This window comes from Pristiophorus japonicus, chromosome 5 (assembly GCF_044704955.1).
Source record: "Pristiophorus japonicus isolate sPriJap1 chromosome 5, sPriJap1.hap1, whole genome shotgun sequence".
Classification (NCBI taxonomy): domain Eukaryota; kingdom Metazoa; phylum Chordata; class Chondrichthyes; family Pristiophoridae; genus Pristiophorus; species Pristiophorus japonicus.
Window position 1 is genome coordinate 186,087,894 of NC_091981.1, and position 23,285 is coordinate 186,111,178.

The following is a 23,285-nucleotide window of genomic DNA, read 5'->3' on the forward strand; positions in this document are numbered from 1 at the left end:
ATCGCTGCATGCTCTTAGCGATGATACTCGAGGAGCTCAGCGCCCTCCCGAATGCACTTCATCCACTTAGGGCAGTCTATGGCCAGGGACTCCCAGGTGTCAGTGGGGATGTCGCACTTTATCAGGGAGGTTTTGAGGATGTCCTTGTAATGTTTCCTCTACCCGCCTTTGGCTCGTTTGCCATGGACGAGTTCCGAGTAGAGCGCTTGCTTTGGGAGTCTCGTGTCTGACATGCGAACTATGTGACCTGCCCAGCAGAGCTGATCAAGTGTGGTCAGTGCTTCAATGCTGGGGATGTTGGCCTGGACAAAGACGGTAATGTTTGTGCGTCTGTCTTCCCAGGATCTTGCGGAGACATCGCTGGTGATATTGCTCCAACGACTTGGTGTCTACTGTACATGGTCCACGTCTCCGAGCCATACAGGAAGGCGGGTATTACTACGGCCCTGTAGACCATGAGCTTGGTGACAGTTTTGAGGGACTGGTCTTCAAACACATTTCCTCAGGTGGCTGAAGGCTGCACTGGCATAGTGGAGGCGGTTGGATCTCGTCGTCAATGCCTGCTCTTGTTGATTGGAGGCTCCCAAGATAGGGGAAGTGGTCCACGTTGTCCAGGGCCTCTCTGTGGATCTTGATGTCTGGAGGGGCAGTGCTGTGCAGCAAGGGCAAGCTGGTGGAGGACCTGTGTCTTATTAATGTTTAGCGTAAGGCCCATGCTTTCATACGCCTCGGTAAATACGTCGACTATGTCCTAGAGTTCAGCCTGTATGTGTGCACAGACACAGGCGTCATCCGTGTACTGTAGCTCGACGACAAAGGTTGGAGTGGTCTTGGACCTGGCTGGAGATGGCGAAGGTTGAACAGCTTCCCACTGGTTTTGTAGTTTAGCTCCACTAGACCTGTACTGTAAGCTCATGTCCTTAAGTCCAGAAATTTCAATTATTAACTCATCGAATGATTTGTTTATGATGGCGTTTGATGTTTATCAAAACATTACAACCCTACATGATAGCAATATGATTAATATGGAACTATATCAGCAGCGCAACAATCTCAACACTAGTGTACAGAAGTGTGGAACGTCATTTCAAAAGTAGTTTTATAAACTACCTTGGGCTCACTGCTCGATTGTCAACACTTATTTAATTTCAATTAAAGTAAGACTATTCTCTGCAAAACTGCTGATGTGGCAGTTCTTTTAAACCAACCATCATGCAACAAATTGAGAAGTACTTTTCAGGTCTTTGAAAATTCCCAACAAATGTTCTGCAAGGCTTTACAAAGCTAATTCTGTATTCAAGTTCTTTTAAAAGGGGAAACAATTCTAGGTAAGATCAGTAAACATGTACTTTTTAAACAAGCACCCATGTGAAACGGCTTGGCTTCACTACCTTGAATCAATAGTTCCACAATCTTATCTGCCATTGCCAACCTTCACTATTATACCCCACCCCCAAAACAAACCAAATACAATCAATCAAGGGAAAGTAGAACTGATCGCTTGAAACCTCGTTTCATCTATTTTTTCCAAGTAAAATTTAATGATACATCCGTTTGGCAAAAGTTTTAACCGCACGATCCCAGCGACATATAGCAAAGCTTTACCATTCAGTATTTAACTTTTCATTTTTATAGCTATCCATTCCAGTTTCGAAGTTAATAGCTGTAGTTTGAGTTCATTTAAAGATAGCAATATCAAATGCCGTTTGCCACCCAAGTGGAAGTGACATTAACATTTTTAGGAAAAAGTTGCTTCTGCATTTGTTGTAAAACGTTGTTACATTCTCCGCACAACTCTTACAACACCACACAAGATGAGTAAAGAAGCTAAGTTTTCCTAGCAATATCTTTGATGTCACCACCAAAGAAAACGCCTGTATTTAGCAACTTTTTAACACTATGAACGTTTCCCTTTTCCTATTTTAAAGCATCCAACAGTGTCGCTCCCTCAGTGTTGCAGGGCCCCAGAGTTTGCAAACTGTGTTTAAAGAGATACCTGTAGTATTTCAGATTCTCGCGGCCCTGCTCAGGCTCCAATTAACCAAATATCAAGTCATGACGCACGAGAACGCGTTATCTCAAAACAGGTTTACGAAGAAAAGTTTTGACCAAACGATTCAATTTTCTGTAACTCAGCCCCCTTCTTCAGCAGCGTAGCTTTTTCTTGAACCAAGTATGTGAAAAAGAGCATCAGTCGAAAAATGCAAAAGTGAAATTGAAGTCAAAAGCTCGCTTTAAAAAGGAATTTTTTGGTGCGCGCGCGTTGCACTTTTAAAAAAAAAAGGCAGATGAACTCAGGTTTGCTGCTGCACTGGATACCGACTGTACCTCACAGAGCGCTGTGAACGGGCACTGACCGCAGGGTTCCTTCACTAAAAAAAAATGCACAACATGCTGCGGGCTTTAAAACCCTTCGCCACCACTTTTACACGCTGCACGCAAATAGCCGGACATTTCACAATGCACCAAAACACTTTCCAACTGCTCTTCGCCTTCCAGGAATATACAAGAAAACTAAGACACTCTCGCAGATTATTCACCCATAAGGTGGGAAGGGAAACAGAAAGTGGGGATAAAGAAAAACGAGCACTTACTTCAATCTTGGTTCCTAGCCGTCGCAGGGTGTATATTATATTCTTTCTGTTTGTTCACTACCCTGGGTGGGTTAGTGGGTGACTGCCCGCCTGCTTCTCTCGGCTCCTCTGGCTCCGGCTCGCCACTCTCACTCGCTAACTCCTCCTTACCGCGCGCACACGCACGACGCCTCATCTGCGTGCGCGAGCGCGCGCTCAACAACCAACTTTTTTTTTGCCCCTTCAAAAAAGTAACTGCTGCTGCGCGTGAGCACACGCCACTCAACAACTCTTTTGGGGGGAATAACATACACGTTAGATCAAGTGCCCCCCGATCTGGGGGGACACTCCAGACACTGAACTGCCCCTTTTTTAAGAAAAGTTTTTTTCTCCTTTTTTTGTTTTTTTGGGGGGAGGGGGGCAATAAAACCATATATTTTACAATTGCCCCCGAAAAAAAGGGGAGGGGAACACTAAAAATCCGGCAATTAAAACAAATTAAACTTTAGAACATATAAAATCAAATTAAAATTTGGTTGCCGGGGGTGATGATGCACTCCAGTCCCTCCGGCACCCACCTCTCACGGAAGGCCGCGAGCGTACCGGTGGACAGCGCGTGCTCTATCTCCAAGGACACCCTAGCACGGATGTATGCGCGGAAGAGAGGCAGGCAGTCGGGCTGAACGACCGCCCGCTGCCTGGACCGGCTGATGGCACCCTTGGCCATGCCCAGGAGCAGTCCTACGAGTAGGCCCTCGGACCTACCCGCTCCCCTCCGCACAGGGTGCCCAAAGATCAGGAGTGTGGGACTGAAGTGCAACCAGAAATTGAGGAGCAGTCCCTTTAAATAATGAAACAGGAGCTGCAACCTCGCACACTCCATAAAAACATGGAACACGGACTCTTCCAGACCGCAGAAATTGCAGGCGGCCTGGGAGCCCGTGAACCGGCTTAAAAATTTGTTGCACGGGACTGCTCCGTGCACCACCCTCCAGGCCAAGTACCCGATAAATAGTGGGAGGACTCCCGCGTAGAGTGCACTCCATCGAGGACCCACGCCTCCTCCGGACGGCAAGATATTGTGCCATGGCGCGTCCGGACAGCAGACGAGGATGGCAAGGTTGAGAGTGTGCAGGAGCAGTCCATACAGGAAACCCCTCCGCGCAGAACTGAAAGGCACGGAGGGGATTTCCCTGAGGCGGCTCAAGTTGTGAGGCGCCGGCTCCCGAGGGAGGTTCCGGGGTTTGGCGCCAATGAGGAATTCGGTCCGGACGGGAATCAGTTCGGACAGGATCTCCCCACGTGCTTGAGCCTCCTCCACACACCTAATGGAGTCAGGGCCCAGAGCTGTTTTTAGCGACTCGATGACATCCAGCCCGCTGCTCCACCATCGAGCAGGTCCCTGACCCTGGTCACCTCGCCAGCCACAGCCCTCTCGTCCGACTGCCACCTAAAACCTCGGTCGTGGAGGTACGGATTCCCGAGCAGCGGCTCCTGCAGGACAGCCGCCACTCCAGCCGATGGAGAGCTGGGCTTGGTGGAGACTTTTTTCCAGACCCTGGTGAGTTCCTTGTAAAAGACAGGCAGTGCCTGGACGGCGGTCCTGACGCCCCCCCCAAGCTCACAAACAGGAGCTGCGTGTCGTAGTTGAGGCTGTGCTGCTGGCGGAAGAAATACGTCGCCAGAGCACGCCACCTAGGAGGGGGCTCAACGTAAAGGTATCGCTGCAGGGTCTGAAGACAGAAAGTCGCTAGCTGGGTGCTGACGCACACCAACGACTGACTGCCCTTCCTAAGCGGGAGACTCAAGACCGCGGCAGAGACCCAGTGCTTCCTGTTGTTCCAGAAGAAGTCCACCAGCTTCTTCTGTATCTTGGCGACAAACGCAGGGGGAGGGGTCAAAGTGATCAGCCGGTACCACAACATTGCGGCCACCAGCTGGTTTATGACTAGTGCTCGAACCCTGTAGGACAGCACTCGGAGCAGTCCTGTCCAGCGCCCTAGGCGAGCGGCAACTTTGACCTCCAGCTCTTGCCAGTTCGCTGGCCAGGCTTCCTCGTCGGGGCTAAGGTAGACTCCCAGCTAGAGGAGATGGGTCGTGCTCCAGACAAAAGCACGCCACTCAACAACCCGCCCGGCAGCCGGCAGCTCGTGCTTAGTCAGCCACAATTAACCGACGCAGCGCGCGAATATCCGTTCGTTTGACGCACGGCCACATTCACATGCCGAGGGTGAGGGTGGAGAATAGGTGGGGCCGGACCGGGAGCGACAAACGGAATAAAGTGTCGTTGAATTTCATCACTCTCTTCCCCTCCTCCCTCCCCCCCCCCACCCGCCCCCACACACACCAACCACCACCATCACAAATCTCCCTGGTACAAATGGTGAAGGAACCTGTGGTGACTGGATTAAAAAAAAATTTCCACAACGCGCGGGAAATTGTACAGTGCGCACACCTGGCGACCATGGGGCGAGGGGTTAAATTGTCGGGAGCTTTCCATGCCAGAGGTGATGGTGCAATTTCGGGAGAATACATACAATGTGGTATCCAAGACGTCAGCATCGCTCACCTCCTCCAATACTTGCGGCCGTCGGTGAAAAAGCAATTTCCTGTGCGCCCAGATCTGAATTGTGTTCGTATATGGTTACAATCGCTAAACTCTGCGCCTTGCTGCTTCCCTGTAATACTCCACTTTGACCTTTTAACGGTTATACTTAAATTTTTTTCCGCACTTTGCTTTTTCTCTTCAAATTTTGCGCACATGGCAACGCTGCTGGCGTCCTTTTGATAAGGTGCTCGCTCCCAGGACAATCATATTTACTACGGGACAGCAATCAGCAGCAGAATGGGACGGCAACACTCAAATTTATCCTGCCTCTATAGAGTTCGTCCTGTGTAGCTCAAATGAAAAGTTTCCATTCGGATCCAAAGGTTTAAACCGAGCCATAAGTCATCATATCTGGAACATCCCAGTTCTAATCCTCCACTTTACTGATTCTTCCCCTTGGATTCCCACTTTCTTAAGACCCCAGAATTCATTTTCACAGAGGTTATTTATCTTTGATGAAATAACTCCTTGCAGTAGCCTTGCAGACTCGCCCAGCCAGCAGATTCAGCAGTCGACGAATTACTTACTACCAGCTGTGGTCTGTTCCTCTGACGTCCATTGTTGATCCAGAAAGACGCTTATTAGCTGGACTAATCTTAAAAATAGATGTGCTTTTTTTCCCTTCAAGATTTAAGAAAAACATAGGCCAAACGAAATATTTCACACAAAAATTACAGAGTAAACAAAACTGTATCCTGAAGAAAGATAGATATACTCTTGTAAAGCTACACTATCAAAAAAGTGTTCATGTTGAAGGCTCTGTTGAGCTAGCTTTACAATGAAGGTCAGTAGTAAAATCCCGATCAATGTGTGATCAAGACAGGGATAGCTGCTGGCAACTCAAAATTGACCGATTAAAAGTGGTCACTATTTTTTACAACTTGTTTTGATAGGAATGCATTGTACACATATATTTCCAAACAGTAAACTATAATGGGAATGTGTTTGGTAGAATTAAATTATTTAAACTATTAGAATGATATTTGTCGAAGAGTTGAATGTAAAACTCTTTTTATCATGTTCCCAGTTTATCTCAGGCATTAGTTGCCCTCAGCACTCACAGGAAAGGGAAAAATCAGACAAGGGTTCGGTTCCTAATCACTGTTCAGTAATATCTCCTGGAAAGTGTGCATGGAGAATATCAAATGAGAATAGAACCAGGCTCAACTGTGATGCCCTCCATAATTGAATAACCTGCACTGCCACCCCCACCTGTCCAGGCTAATTGGTGATTTTATAAACTACTTAGCAAGATCAAATTTCTGACAAGTGCAAAAACAATAGGACAGTAATAGTGGGGGATTTGAATTATCCTAATAACTGGGGTACAATCAATGTAAAAGGTATCGAGGGCACAGAATTCCTAAATTGCCTCCAGGAGAACTTTTTTAGCCAGTACGTAGCAAGCCCAACAAGAGGGGGGACTGTTCTGGATTTAGTTTTCGAGAATTTAGCTGGGCAAATGGAAGGAGTATTAATTGGGAGACCATTTTTGTGGTCGTGATCATAATTCAGTTAGTTTTAGCATAGTTATGGATAAGGGCAAAGATAAAGCAGGAGTAATGGTTCTAAATTGGAGGAAGGCCAATTTTAATGGGTTGAGAAGTGATTTAGCAAAAGTGTACTGGAAACAGCTACTTTAAGGTAAACCAGTGGGAGACATTCAAGAGAGAGATACAAGGGATTCAAGGTAAACAAGTTCCCAGAAAGAAAAAGGGTAGAACTGCCAAATTTAGAGGCCCCTGGATGACAAGGTGCATACAGGGTAAGGTAAGGCAAAAAATGGAAGCTTATATCAGACTGCAGAAAGCCTAGAAGAGTATAGAAAGTGTAGGGGTGAAATTAAAAAGGAAATTTGGAAAGCAAAGAGAGGCCATGAAAAAGTGCTGGGAAGTAGAACCAAAGTAAACCCAAAGATGTTTTATAATTACATAAAGAGCAAGAGGTTAACTAAAGAAAGAGTAGGACTTATTAAGGACCAAAATGGTAACCTATGTGTGGAGGTGGAGAAAGTGGGGAAGGTACTTAATGAGTACTTTGCGGCTGTCTTCACAAAAGGAGGGACGATGCCGATGTTGAAGTTAGGCAGGAAAAGAGTGAAATATTTGATGGGCTAAACATAGTAAAAGAGGAAGTATTAAGGGGTTTAGCATCTTTGAAAGTAGATAAATCACCAGGACCAGAAAAAATATATCCTACGCTATTAACAGAAGCAAGTGAGGAAATTGCAGAGGCTCTGACCATCAGTTTCCAATGCTCCCTGGATACAGGAATGGTGCCAGAGGATTGGAGAACTGCTAGCGTAGGGCCTAATTTCCCCTAACCCCTTTTTTGGGTGCACTTACCCTAAATGCGCCGACTTTGCGCGCTGGAAACGGCGCCGAAAAAAAGTGGCCCCATCCTGCCCGCTCTGCCGAGTCTCCGGTGTCCCAGCGTGACGTACACAGTGCAGTGGGGGGGTCGGAGCAACAGCCCAGAACAGAAAACACTGCCGGCAGCTGTGCGCATGCGCAGTGGAGTCTGCGCGCATGCTCTTCGCCCTCCCAGCGTGTCCTGCGGGCTGTGAGCAGGACCCGATGCTCGCAGCCCCTATCCCTGGCCAAAGGGACGCTCCGATGTTCACCGCACCCTATCCCTGGTCGAAGGGACGCCCCGATGTTCGCTGCACCCTATCCCTGGCCGAAGGGACGTCCCGATGTTCACCTGATGAGTGGGGAATATCCTGCAGTATTTATTCAGGGTCGCTCAGAGTTGTCAGAAACTGAATGCATCATAAACAAAGTATAAAAGTTGGGAATTTGGGTAAAAGTTGGGAATTTGGTAAGTGGGAATTCGGTGCAGAGGGGAAGGAGGTTCTGTTTTTTGGCTTCAATACTTGTAGTGGTTCATGTTACATATTTAAATATTTCATATAATCTACCTATAACTTAAACTAGAATAAGTAATGAGTTAAAAAACTATAAGCTAAGTTGATTAAATGTTGAAAGGTTGTTTCCCCTGGTTGAGATTATCCATTTTGGACCCAAGAAAGATAGATCAGAATAAATGGTGTGAAGCTCGGAACTGTGGTGCTTTAAATGTACTAACCTGCGCCAAATTCTTAACTGCCCACAATGGTTTTCAGAGCTGGCCACATACACTGACCTAAGTCGATTTGGAGTAAGTTTTAGCTGGCCAAACTGGCATAAATGGCCAAAACTGGCGTAAGTGGCTGGAAACGCCCCGTTTTGAAAAAACCTCAACTAAAAAAAATGTTTACTCTGGAACAAGTTTATTGGGGAAAATGGCGTTTTTTAACTTACGCCAGAAAAACCAACTTACTCCAAAAAAATTGGAGCAAGTCATGCCCAAAATTGGGCCCATTGTACCATTGTTCAAAAATGGAGGAAGGGATAAACCAAGTAATTACAGGCCAGTTAGTTTAGAAACATAGAAAATAGGTGCAGGAGTAGGCCATTCGGCCCTTCGAGCCTGCACCACCATTTAATAAGATCATGGCTGATCATTCACCTCAGTACCCCTTTCCTGCTTTCTCTCCATACTCCTTGATCCCTTTAGCCGTAAAGGCCATATCTAACTCCCTCTTGAATATATCTAATGAACTGGCATCAACAAGTCTATGCGGTAAGGAATTCCACAGGTTAACAACTCTCTGAGTGAAGAAGTTTCTCCTCATCTCAGTCCTCAATGGCTTACCCCTTATCCTTACACTATGTCCCCTGGTTCTGGACTTCCCCAACATCGGGAACATTTTTACTGCATCTAACCTGTCCAGTCCCGTCAGAATTTTATATGTTTCTATGAGATCCCCTCTCATCCTTCGAAACTCCAGTGAATACAGGCCCAGTCGATCCAGTCTCTCCTCATATGTCAGTCCTGCCATCCAGGGAATCAGCCTGGTGAACCTTCGCTGCACTCCCTCAATAGCAAGAACATCCTTCCTCAGATTAGGAGACCAAAACTGAACATAATATTCCAGGTGAGGCCTCACTAAGGCCCTGTACAACTGCAGTAAGACCTCCCTGCTCCTATACTCAAATCCCCTAGCGATGAAGGCCAACATACCATTTGCCTTCTTCACCGCCTGCTGTACCTGTATGCCAACTTTCAATGATTGATGTACCACGACACCCAGGTCTCGTTGCACCTCCCCTTTACCTAATCTGCTGCCATTCAGATAGTATTCTGCCTTCGTGTTTTTGCCCTCAAAGTGGATAACCTCACTAAACCTGTCCAAGTCACCCTGCAGCCTCTTAGCGTCCTCCTCACAGCTCACACTGCCACCCAGCTTAGTGTCATCTGCAAACTTGAAGATATTACACTCAATTCCTTCATCTAAATCATTAATGTATATTGTAAATAGCAGGGGTCCCAGCACTGAGCCCTGCGGCACCCCACTAGTCACTGCCTGCCATTCTGAAAAGGACCCATTTATCCCGACTCTCTGCTTCCTGTCTGCCAACCAGTTCTCTATCCACGTCAGTACATTACCCCCAATACCATGTGCTTTAATTTTGCACACCAATCTCTTGTGTGGAACCTTTTCAAAAGCCTTTTGAAAGTCCAAATACACCACATCCATTGGTTCTTCCTTGTCCACTCGACCAGTTACATCCTCAAAAAATTCTAGAAGATTTGTCAAGCAAGATTTCCTTTTCGTAAATCCATGTTGACTTGGACCGATCCTGTCACTGCTTTTCAAATGCGCTGCTATTTCATCTTTAATAATTGATTCCAACATTTTCCCCACTACTGATGTCAGGCTAACCGGTCTGTAATTACACGTTTTCTCTCTCCCTCCTTTCTTAAAAAGTGGTGTTACATTAGCTACCCTCCAGTCCATAGGAACTGATCCAGAGTTGATAAACTGTTGGAAAATGATCACCAATGCATCCACTATTTCTAGGGCCACTTCCTTAACTACTCTGGGATGCAGACTATCAGGCCCTGGGGATTTATCGGCCTTCAATCCCATCAATTTCCCCAACACAATTTCCCGCCTAATAAGATTTCCTTCAGTTCCTCCTTCTCATTAGACCCTCGGTCCCCTAGTATTTCCGGAAGGTTATTTGTGTCTTCCTTCGTGAAGACAGAACCAAAATATTTGTTTAACTCGTCCACTATTTCTTTGTTCCCCATTATAAATTCACCTGAACCTGACTGCAAGGGACCTACGTTTGTCTTCACTAATCTTTATCTCTTCACATATCTATAGAAGCTTTTGCAGTCAGTTTTTATGTTCCCAGCAAGCTTCCTCTCAGACTCCATTTTCCCCCTCCTAATTAAACCCCTTGTACTCCTCTGCTGAATTATACAATTCTCCCAGTCCTCAGGTTTGCTGCTTTTTCTGGCCAATTTATATGCCTCTTCCTTGGATTTAACACGATCCTTAATTTCCCTTGTTAGCCACAGTTGAACCACCTTCCCCGTTTTATTTTTACTCCAAAGACAGGGATGTACAATTGTTGAAGTTCATCCATGTGATCTATGCCATTGCCTATCCACCGTCAACCCTTTAAGTATCACTCGCCAGTCTATTCTAGCCAATTCGCGTCTCATAGCATCGAAGTTACCTTTCCTCAAGTTCAGGACCTGAGTCTCTGAATTAACTGTGCCACTCTCCATCTTAGAAAGAATTCTACCATATTATGGTCACTCTTCCCCAATGGGCCTCGCACAGCAAGATTGCTAATTAGTCGTTTCTCATTACACATCACCCAGTCTAGGATGGCCAGCCCTCTAGTTGGTTCCTCGACATATTGGTCTAGAAAACCATCCCTAATATACTCCAGGAAATTCTCCACCACCGCATTGCTACCAGTTTGGTTAGCCCAATCAATATGTAGATTAAAGTCGCCCATTATAACTGCTGTACCTTTATTGCACGCATCCCTAATTTCTTGTTTGATGCTGTCCCCAACCTCACTGCTAATGTTTGGTATTCTATACACAACTCCCACTAACGTTTTCTGCCCTTTGGTATTCCGTAGCTCCACCCATACCGATTCCACATCATCCAAGCTAATGTCCTTCCTTACTATTGTATTAATTTCCTCTTTAACCAGCAACGCCACCCCACCTCCTTTTCCTTTCTGTCTATCCTTCCTGAATGTTGAATACCCCTGGATGTTGAGTTCCCAGCCTTGGTCACCCTGGAGCCATGTCTCCATGATGCCAATTACATCATATCCGTTAACAGCTATCTGCGCAGTTAATTCGTCCACCTTATTCCGAATACTCCTCGCATTGAGGCACAGAGCCTTCAGGCTTGTCTTTTTAATACACTTTGTCCCTTTAGAATTTTGCTTTAATGTGGCCCATTTTGCTTTTTGCCTTGGGTTTCTCTGCCCTCCACTTTTACTTTTCTTCTTTCTATCTTTTGCTTCAGTCCCCCTTCTACTTCCCTCTGTCTCCCTGCATAGGTTCCCACCCCACTGCCATATTAGTTTAATCCCTCCCCAACAGCACGAGCAAACACTCCCTCTAGGATTTTGGTTCTGGTCCTGCCCAGGTGCCGACCGTCCGGTTTATACTGGTCCCAACTCCCTCAGAACCGGTTCCAATGTCCCAGGAATTTGAATCCCTCCCTTCTGCATCACTCCTCAAGCCACGTATTCATCTGAGCTATCCTGCGATTCCTACTCTGACTAGCACGTGGCACTGGTAGCAATCCTGAGTTTAACCTCAGTAGTGGGCAAATTATTGGAATCAATTCTGAGGGACAGTATAAACCCTTACTTTAGAAAGACACAGATTAATCAAGGACAGTCAGCATGGATTTGTTACGGGAAGGTCGTGTCTGATTAACTTAATTGAGTTTTTTGAGGAGGTAACAAGGAAGGCCGATGAGGACAGTGCATTTGATGTAATCTGCACGGATTTTAGCAAGGCTTTTGACAAGGTCCCACATGGCAGGCTTATCAAAAAGTAAAAGCCCATGGGATCCAAGGGAGAGTGGCAAACTGGATCCACATTTGGCTCAGTGGCAGGAAGCAAAGGGTAATGGTTGTCAGGTGTTTTTGCAACTGGAAGGCTGTTTCCAGTGGGGTTCCACAGGGCTCAGTACTCGATCCCTTGCTTTTTGTAGCATAAATGATTTAGACTTAAATGTAGGGGGTATGATACAGAAGTTTGCAGATGATACAAAAATTGGCCATGTGGTTGGCAGTGAGGAGGAAAGCTTTAGACTGCAGGAAGATTTTGATGAACTAGTCAGTTGGGCAGAAAAGTGGAAAATAGAATTAAATCTGGAGAAGTGTGAGGTAATGCATTGGGGAGGTTCAACAAGGCAAGGGAATACGGAATACATGGGAGGATACTGAGAGGTGTGGACGAATAGAGGGACATTGGAGTATATGTCCACAGATCCTTTAAGGTAGCAGGATCGATAAGGTAGTTAAAAAGGCATACGGAATGCTGTTCTTTATTAACCGAGGCACAGAATATAAGACCAGGGAAGTTATGTTAGAACTGTATACAGCGCTAGTTAGGCCACAGCTTGAGTACTGCGTGCAGTTCTGGTCACCACATTATAGAAAGGATGTGATTGCACTGGAGAAGGTGGAGAGGAGATTTACGAGGATATTCCCAGGACTGGAAAATTTTAACTATGAGAAAAGATTGCATAGGCTGGGTTTGTTTTCTTTGGAACAGAGGAGGCTGAGGGGAGATTTAATTGAGATGTACAAAATTATGAGGGGCCTCGATAGACCTATTCCCCTTAGCAGAGGGGTCAATAACCAGTGGCATAGATTTAAAGTAGTTGGTAGCTATATTAGAGATGAGATGAGGGGGAAAAAATCACCCAGAGGGTGGTGGGGGTTTGGAACTCAAGGCAGAAATCCTCATCACATTTAAAAAGTACTTGGATATGCATTTAAAGAGCCGTGACCTACAGGGCTACGGACCCAATGCTGGAAGGTGCGATTAGGCTGTGTAGCTCTTTATCGATCGGCATGGACACGATCGGCCAAATCTGTGTCGTAATTTTTCTATGATTTCTATAAAAGGCCTCCTTCAGGAGAGGGGAGAAGTTTTTTTTAACTGGTTATCATTTTTATTTTTAGAACCAAATTTAAATTTAAAAACACTGATGTTTAGAATGTTCTTGATAAAGTTAGAAGTTTATGTGCCTCAAATACATAATTAGTTCCTTTCCTAGCAAATGTCTAGCTCATGAATGGAGGACAGGTTGACAACAACCAACAATAAAAAGTGCTCTTGTTTGAAAGGCTATTACTCTGTAAATTCTTTCAAAACCTTTAATAAACAGGGAAATGGAACCATCATGAAAGCAACTCCATTTACTCTTCATGAACCTTCATTCCTAATATTCTACCAAAAGTAAATGGAAAGTGTATTCAGAGATGATCTGATGCAAGAAAAAAAGTTCAGTCGCACACATAGAAACATAGAAAATAGGTGCAGGAGTAGGCCATTCGGCCCTTCGAGTCTGCACCACCATTCAATATGATCATGGCTGATCATGCAACTTCAGTACCCCATTCCAACTTTCTCTCCATACCCCTTGATCACTTTAGCCATAAGGACCACATCTAACTCCCTTTTGAAGATATCTAATGAACTGGCCTCAACAACTTCCTGTGGTAGAGAATTCCACAGGTTCACAATTCTCTGAGTGAAGATGTTTCTCCTCATCTCGGTCCTAAATGGCTTACCCCTTATCCTTAGACTGTGACCCCTGGTTCTGGACTTCCCCAACATTGGGAACATTCTTCCTGCATCTAACCTGTCCAATCCCGTCAGAATGTTATATGTTTCTATGAGATCCCCTCTCATCCTTCTAAACTCCAGTGAATACAGGCCCAGTCGATCCAGTCTCTCCTCATATGTCAGTCCTGCCATCCTGGGAATCAGTCTGGTGAACCTTCGTTGCACTCTCTCAATAGCAAGATTAGGAGACCAAAACTGTACATAATATTCAAGGTGTGGCCTCACCAAGGCCCTGTCCAACTGCAGTAAGACCTCCCTGCTCCTCTACTCAAATTCTCTTGCTCTGAAGGCCAACATGCCATTTGCCGCCTTCACCGTCTGCTGTACCTGCATGCCAACTTTCAATGACTGATGTACCATGTGCTAAATATCTTCACTCTGTTCTCCGGTAAACCTGAGATTTGAAGCCTTTCCAGCTCACAAAAATAAATGCATTGCATAATCCAGCTACTTCAACAAATTTATTCTAGAGTTAACTGAAGAAGATGAAGTTTCAATTGTTTAAGAGTGTGATAAAGTATTCGACACCGTCTTACTGAAAAAGTCACTGGTCAAAGCCATTGAAAGATAAACCATTCATTCATGGTAATAAATATGTGAAATAAATGACAATACATTGTTAACACCACATGATTATTTTGTTTTACATTTTTCTTTCATTTCAGATTCATTTAATTTGGTTACCATTTGCTTTTATTCTCTGTTTTGATTCAATGGGGGAAAAATTTAGCTACTTATCGCCACCCGTTGCCGGCAGATCAGTGAAGAAAAATGATGATGCCTCACTTGCGCCCGCCTCTGGTGCGGGACTCGGCAGCCGCCATTTTGATGAGGGTCATAGCGCTGCTAGCGCTGACCCAGGACATGCAAATCTGGAGAGCGTGACGTCAGTAATCGTGCAATGCCGATTTGATCCCACGCTCTGTGAACTTGGACCTTTGCGTTGAGCTTAGCACTGGGTCCCAAGCTCGTTCTGAAAAGCGGGGGTGCAGCAGACATACAGAGACGCTGTCAGCGCTTCTTAAAGGGCACACACATCTTTCAAGTAAATTTGCATTTAATTTTTTGAACTGGACTTTTTATATTTTATTGAAGTAGTGTCTTGGCGCAATAGATGTTAAACGTTTTTAAAGTGTGGCAAGGCCTCGGATGGTAAAGGAAGGCCTCTGGGAAGACAGAAAATACTGGGAATACGCAGCAGGTCAGGCAACATCCGTGAAGAGAGAAAGGAGTTCACGCTTCAGGTCGAGATGCTGACGTGCGCACACTTCTGGTACAGGGCACCTCAGACACCATCTTGGTAAAGGCCAAACAAGAGGCCACCTTTACCCATATCTGAAGCAGCTATTAGAGCATTAACATATGCAAACAAGGGGCCTAACGCCTACTTCTGCTTCTTCTTGCAACTTTGATTTGCACCTGAGCCAGCCAGTGCTGTTTGCTTCCGGAAAACCAACGTTAATAGCATGGAATTTGTAATGTATGTACATAAGGTCTGTCCACCAACAGGAGGCACTACTGTCAGAGGTCCTAGGGTCATAGGTACACTTGTGCTGGGCCCGGTATATAACCTGAACTGCACCTTTGTATCTTCACTTCTGGAAGCCATTAAAGACTGACCAGGTTACACCTAGTCACTGGCTCACAGTACGGAGTTCATTGTATCATTTCATACACCACAACTGGCAACGAGGCAAATACGAACCCACGCAAAAGTATGATGAGCACAGCATGATCAAGTACTGTTGGAATTCTCAAGAGATTCAATGAGGGAGAGGATTGGGGAGATTTCACGGATCGTCTTGACCAGTATTTCGTGGCAAACGACCTAAACAAAGACAAGGATGCAGAGAAGCGCAGGGCAGTTCTTCTCACCATCTGTGGCCCCACGATCTATGCACTCATCAAGAATCTGCTCTCACCCACTCTTCCGACAGAAAAGCATTACAAAGAACTGTGTGCTCCAGTTCGGGAACACCTTAAACCCACGGAAGGAATCCTCATATCCGGATATCGCTTCTATATGCACGTTCGTGCAGAAGGCCAGGACGCAGCGGCATTTGTTGCCGACCGGAGACGTCTTGCAGGGTTTGCAAATTTGGGCCTGCATTGGAAGACATGCTGTGTGACTTTTCATGATTGGGGTCAACCACGAGACGATCTTACGTAAGCTGTTGGCTGTGGAAATGCCGGACCTCAGCAAGGTCATCACCATCGCCCAGGCTTGCATGTCTACGCAGAAAAGCATGAAGCAGATATCGCGACAAAACAGGAACTCCACGGCAAGTACTGTGCACAAAATTGTATCGACGGCCGGCAGAGTTGCACATGGCAGGTCCTACTCGACTGCGTCTGCAAGGCCGGGAGCCGCTCAAAGTTCGCCATCGAGGGCCTTTCCGACTGCGTATGCGAGAACGGGAGCTGCTCAAAGCCCGCCATCGGGCACAAATCCAAGCTCAACGTTGCGGGGGCAATCACCGACCCCATCAGTGCTGCTTCAGGAAGCATGTATGCAGAGGGTGTGCGAAGACGGGGCATCTTCAGCGGACGTGTCCACAGCAGAGCAAGCGAGCTGCGACACACCACGTGGATGATGATCAATTTAGCGTGGATCTGGCGATGCAGCCCGAGGCATTTGAGAGCTCTGAGGAGGAAGCGTATAGCGTACGTGTGTTCCTAACAAAGAGCCAACTGATAATGATGGAGGTAAAATTACTAACAAAGAGCCAACTGATAATGATGGAGGTAAAATTAAACGGCATGCCGGCATCCATGGAATTAGACACGGGTGCGAGTCAATCGATAATGAGCCAGAGGACTTTCGAAATGCTGTGGGAGACCAAGGCAGAGAGACCCAAGCTGAGTCTGATAAATGCGAAGTTGTGTTCCTACACCAAAGAGCTCATACCAGTGATCGGTAGTGCAGCAATAAGAGTGTCGTACGAGGGAGCGGTTCATGATTTACCGTTATGGATTATCCTGGGCAACGGCCCATCGTTATTCGGCAGGAGTTGGCTTGAGAAAATAAAATGGAAATGGTACGATATCAAAGCTTTGTCATCAGCTGATGATGATTTGTGTGCTCAAGTGCTGAGCAAATTTCCCTCACTGTTTGAACCGGGAATTGGCAGCTTCAAGGGAGCCAAGGTGCAGATTCACCTAGGCCCAGATGCAAGGCCCATCCATCACAAAGCCTGGGCGATCCCGCACATGATGAGAGAAAAGGTCAAGCTCGAATTGGACAGGCTACAATGCCATCTCACCGGTCGAATTTAATGAATGGGCCAACCCCATTGTTCCGGTGTTACAGAGCAACGACACGGTCAGGATTTGTGGAGACTACAAGGTCACGATCAACTGAGTTTCGAAACAAGATCAGTACCCACTACCGAAAGCTGATGACCTGTTTGCAATGGTAGCCGGGGGAAAATCGTTCACCAAATTGGATCTGAGGTTGGCCTACATGACACAGGAACTGGTTGAATCATCAAAGAAACTTTAAGTGCATCAACACTCGCAAAGTACTGTTTATTTACAACAGGTGCCCTTTTGTCAGCGGCAGCCATATTTCAGAGAAACATGGTGAGTCTATTGAAATCTGTCCCCAGGACTGTGGTATTCCAAGACGATATCCTAATCACAGGTTGTGACACCTACACAATCTGGAAGAGGTTCTGTGTCGTCTGGACAAAGTGGGACTCAGGCTGAAACATTCGAAGTGCGTTTTCATGGCACCAGAGGTTGAATTCCTTGGACGAAAGATTGCTGCAGACGGAATCAGGCCTACTGACGTGAAAACAGAGGCCATCAAAAATGCGCCCAGGCCTCAGAATGTGACGGAGCTGCGTTCACTCCTGGGTCTTCTCAACTACTTCGGTAACGTCTTACCCAAATTGAGCACAGTGTTAGAGCCTTTGCACAAGCTGCTCAGGAAAGGAGACGACTGGGTATGGGGTGAACTTCAAGACAAAGCCTTTGAGAAGGCTAGAAATCTGTTGTGTTCCCACAAGCTACTGGTACTGTATGACCCATGCAAGCGTTTAGTTTTGACCTGTGATGCGTCATCCTATGGGGTCGACTGCGTACTCCAGCAAGCCAATGAGTCAGGCAAACTACAACCAGTTGCATACGCATCTCGAAGCCTGTCCAAGGCGGAAAGAGCCTACGGCATGGTACAGAAAGAGGCTTTAGCATGTGTTTATGGGGTTAAAAAAAATGCACCAGTACCTGTTTGGGCTTCGCTTCGAGCTGGAAACAGATCACAAGCCGCTTATTCTCGGAACATAAAGGTATCAATACCAATGCGTCGTCCTGCATCCAGAGGTGGGCGCTGACATTATCTGCCTATGATTATGTCATTCGCCATCGACAACTGCGCTGATGCATTGAGCCGGTTACTGTTACCCACACCGGAGGTGGAAACGCCAATGCCCGCAGAGCTACTCATGGTCATGGATGCCTTTGGGAGTGAAGGGTCGCCTGTCATTGCTCAACAAGTTAAGACCTGGATCAGCCAGGATCCGACCCTATCCGTTGTAAAACATTCTGTTCTTAACAGGGACTGGTCGACTATCCCCAAGGAAATGGGTGATGAAACCAAACCATACAGCCGTCACAAAGATGAGCTTCCCATCCAGTCCGACTGTTTACTGTGGGGTAATCGTGTTGTAATGCCCAAGAAAGGCAGGGCGAGTTTTGTATGGGAGTTACATAGTACGCATCCCGGTATTGTCATGTTGAAGGCCATCACCAAGTCCCATGTTTGGTGGCCTGACATTGACTCGGACTTAGAGTCATGCAGTCACCAATGCAGCACTTGCATGCAGTTAAGCAATGCCCCAAAGGAAACTCCGCTCAGTCGGTAGTCATAGCCATCCAAACCGCGATCTAGAATCCACATCGACTTTGCGGGCCTCTTCCTCAGTAAAATGTTTTTTGTGATGGTGGATGCAAACTCCAAATGGTTAGAATGTGTGATCATGTCATCCAGCACTTCCACTGTCACCATTGAGAACCTGAGAGCCATGTTTGCCACACATGGTCTGCCAGACATCGTTGTTACACGAGCCTGGAGTTTTGAAGAGTTCATGAAACACAACGGCATAAAACACGTGAGGTTAGCCCCGTTCAAACCCGCGCCCAATGGTCAAGCGGAGCGGGCAGTTCAAACCATCAAGCAGAGCCTGAAACGCGTAACTCACGGTTCCTTGCAGACACACATGTCACACATACTGCTCAGTTACAGGACAAGGCCACACACGCTCACCGGAGTCCCGCCTGCAGAACTATTGATGAAGAGAGGCCTCAAAACCAGGTTCTCTCTAGTCAATCCTGACCTTAACGATCATGTCGAAACCCAACATCAACGCCAGCAGTGGTTTCACGACCGCGCCGCAGTATCACGCGACATATCTGTAAATAACCCAGTGTATGTACTTAGCCATGGTCAAGGGCCCAAGTGGCTTCCGGGCAATGTTACGGATAAGGAGGGTAACTGGGTGTATATGGTTAAGCTCAAGAATGGGCACATATGCAAGAAACACATTAATTAAATCAAGCTAAGACACAATAATGAACCGGAACAGTTGGAAGAAGACACCGCGAGCTTAGACAACCAACCAACTCATGTCCAGCCATCAGAAGAACCCACTGTGGTCAACGCCCAGCCCCAAGTCGTGAGAGACTCTGAAAGCACTGGGATTGTACTGAGACGGTCAACCAGGGAACGAAGGGCTCCGGATCGTCTGAACTTGTAATATGGACTTGTGCCAAGAACTGAGGGGGGGGGGGAAATGATGTAATGTATGTACATAAGTTCTGCCCACCAACAGGAGGCACTACTGTCGGAGGTCCTAGGCTCATAGCTACACTCGTGCTGGACCCAGTATATAACTTGAACTTCACCTTTGTATCTTCACTTCTGGAAGCCATTAAAGACTGACCAGATTACACCTAGTCACTGGCTCACAGTACAGAGTTTATTGTATCATTTCATACACCACAGGATTAAACAAAGATAAGTATTTATCATAATCACTGCTGCACCCGATCCCAAGATCTCCAACCTCACTCCTGACTCCGAACTCCAAGCCCCTCGCCGATCTCCACCCAACTCGACCCAACCTCCTAGACCTCCAACAACTCCCGATCCCCTAACTATACTCCAGACCGCCGTGATCTTACTACCCGACTCCTGATAGCCCTCTGATCGGACTCCGAGGCCCAGTCGTTCCTCCTACAGACCCCTGCAATCTTCCTACCTAACCCTCGACAATTCTTCGATCGGATTCTGAGGCCCAGCCATTCCTCCTCCAGACCTCCGCGATCCAACTCAATCACTTACCTGAAAATTGGCACACAAGTCTGTGCAGGCTCTTCCGTAGCACCATCTACATGATAATAAGGTACAAGGCCCAAAATCCGGGACTCCTCGGACCTCTAATTGAGTGCAAGCTGTTAGCACTCTGCAGTTTACACGCATAAAAATTTCTCGGCCATCATGTTTAATTATAAGTGGAGACCTGATGGCACCTCATAACACCCACAAAAATCTGGGTCTCTGATATCATTGGGTCTCTGAAAATCGGGGGGGAGAAATTAGGTCGCCAGGGGCACTAAAGAGTTTGCAACGCGAGTGTCGACATTCGCGCTGCTCGGCAAATTCAATGTGCTGATGCCAGTGGCGCTGGGGAGTATCGCCCGGGAGCATCGCACCAGTGTACAACACCACCCTTATCGACACGGAAGCAAAGTTTGGTTTGCGCTGCACCCATAGCGCCTGGTAGTGAACCTGCCAGAGAAAGCTGCCATGAATAGCTGTCCAGGGGCACTAAGGGAAGGAATGACTGCATGAGGTAAGTGTGATTGATTTTTTTTTGTTGTGATTTAACTTTACTTGGGGTGAGTAATGTACAGGGAGTGTTTTTTGTGTTTTTTGTTCCGATTTTCCTTTTTGCAGGGAGGCCTCTCAGGGCGCTACGAAGCCAGCTCTTTAGCATGGGATATTCAGTTGCGCACCTGGCCTAGAGCCTTAAGAGAAGTATGGAATGCTTCCCTTAACATTCCACTCCACTCTCAAGGCGCAAAAACTGAATTTTGCTGTTCCCGTCGCTAAATATTTTCCGGCGCTAAATTTAGCGGCCACCGACATTAGTACCTTTGGAACCCTCCAACCAAATTTATAGCCTCCTGTCTTTCATATTAAAGAGTGCCATCAATTTTAGGATTACCATGTTTGTCATCATCCTTTCAATGTACAATTTCAAGTTTCAAGTAAAGTTTCAAGGACATCCTTGATAAAGTGTAACATCCCCACCGACACTTGGGAGTCCCTGGCCAAAGACCGCCCTAAGTGGAGGAAGAGCATCCGGGAGGGTGCTGAGCACCTCGAGTCTCGTCGCCGATAGCATGCATAAAACAAGTGCAGGCAGCAGAAGGAGCGTGCGGCAAACCAGACTTCCCACCCACCCTTTCCTCCAACAACTGTCTGTCCCACCTGTGACAGAGACTGTAATTCCCGTTCAGTCACCTGAGTCACTTTTGGAGTGGAAGCAAGTCTTCCTCGATTTTGAGGGACTGCCGATGATGATGATGAATGTAAAATTTAATTAAAGGTGAGCCTGCAGGACAGTTCCTTATGCTGTACCATCTTGGCCGTTCATTTGCAGAACTGTTGGTCTTCTGACCTCTCCAAAGTAGAGGTTCAGACCTAAAGCCAGGAATTTGCGGTCCTCATGACGGCAAACTGGCAGTGTTCACCATCATTTCGCCTTTGAAACTGACCACTTCTTCAGAATTTAGCGCATGCACAGCCTAACGTGGAAATCATGAAGTTGTGGTCTGTCATTCACTGCTCCTCCACAGGCTGCACTGTGCGCCCCCCGGAGCCGGCAATCAGTGCCATCTGTCAAATCATGGAAACTGACGAAAACTTTAGCTCTTCCACGGTAATTACTCTGTTAAATACCCTTTAAAAATTAGACCCTTTTGGATTAGGTGTAACTTGGGTTTTAACAGCTAATTGACTGCAAAACAAATGTTATGGCCCTGAAAAACTAATTTTAATTTTGTGCAGTGTCAAATTTATCCATTTTAATAAAAATGTAAATTTTTAAGAAACTTTTGTTCACCTTATTTTCCCCATGTGAGAGCCCCAATCTTTGTTTTGTTCTCTCTAACATTTAAAAAAAAGTCAGAATCAAAGGAGCTTACCCACTTCCTGGTTCACCGTCTGTGTGAATTCTGCATTTTGATTGGTTGCTTAGACTGCTTGTTGATGTCACAGCAGCTCTTCGCTGTGAATCCCCATTAACCTCCGTTACGCGTCAGAAAATGTGAAATTCTCGTCACAGAGATCGCAAGATCTTTGTGCGAAGCTTACTTCAGGTACAGTGGCGAATGCCTTTGCTTTGCCCATGACCGCAAATTCTGGGCTAATATTTCCAGAGGTAGCAAGCATAAAGGCACAGTTGGTTTCCAATGGGTGGGTGGGGCAGGTTCCAACTATTTTGGTTGAAACAATAAATCAAGAGCCCCCTTATTAAGGGTGCACTAAAACCGACAAATTAAACAAATTAACTTTTTGCAATAATGATTCAAATTAAAATTTGGTTGCCGGGGGCGATGATGCACTCCAGTCCCTCCGGCGCCCACCTCTCGCGGAAGGCCGCAAGTGTACCGGTGGACACCGCGTGTTCCATCTCCAAGGACACCCTGGCTCGAATGTAACCGCGGAAGAGAGGCAGGCAGTCGGGCTGAACGACCCCCTCGATCGCCCACTGCCTGGCCATCTTGGCCATGCCCAGGAGCAGTCCTACGAGGAGGCCTTCCGACCTGCCCGCTCCCCTCCGCACAGGATGCCCAAAGATCAGGAGTGTGGGACTGAAGTGCAACCAGAATTTGAGGAGCAGCCCCTTCAAATATCGGAACAGGTACTGCAACCTCACGCACTCCATATAAACATGGAACACGGACTCTTCCAGACTGCAGAAATCTACAGAATTCCAAAAAGCAACACAAACAATACCTTTATATCCTGGTTAAGAGTATTATACCTGAAGAGCGCATTCATGTCTCTTTTTAATACTACATACTCAGTTGAAACACAGATGGTGATCTTGGGCAACAAGGTCATTTTGCAGCTTCTTGAAGGACACTCTTGGAATGAAAGCAACCTGCCTTCTACTGCCCTCAAGAAAGGTTTTGTAACAAAGTATAGAAAGACCCAAGTGTTTTTTTACATTCATTCTGGGATGTGGGTGTTGCTGGCAAGTCCAGCATTTATTGCCCATTCCTAATTGCCCTTGAGAAGGTGGTGGTGAGCCTTCTTGAACTGCTGCAGTCCTTGTGGAGAAGGTACTGCCACAGTGCTG

At 46.5% G+C, this 23,285-nt stretch overlaps 1 protein-coding gene across 6 annotated transcripts in view; it reads right to left on the reverse strand.

The window, feature by feature from the left end:
* LOC139264544 (growth factor receptor-bound protein 10-like) overlaps positions 1-2,738 on the reverse strand; it is a 318,358-nt gene extending 315,620 nt beyond the window's left edge. For 4 of the 6 annotated variants that reach the window (XM_070881164.1, XM_070881168.1, XM_070881167.1 and 1 more), the window contains exon 1: positions 2,595-2,735. The gene's annotated coding sequence lies outside the window, so the exon portion shown is untranslated. Of the gene's footprint in view, positions 1-1,996; positions 2,017-2,594 lie in introns of those variants that run through there. The other 2 variants (XM_070881169.1, XM_070881170.1) reach the window with 2 other exon arrangements.
* Positions 2,739-23,285: the final 20,547 nt, after the last annotated feature.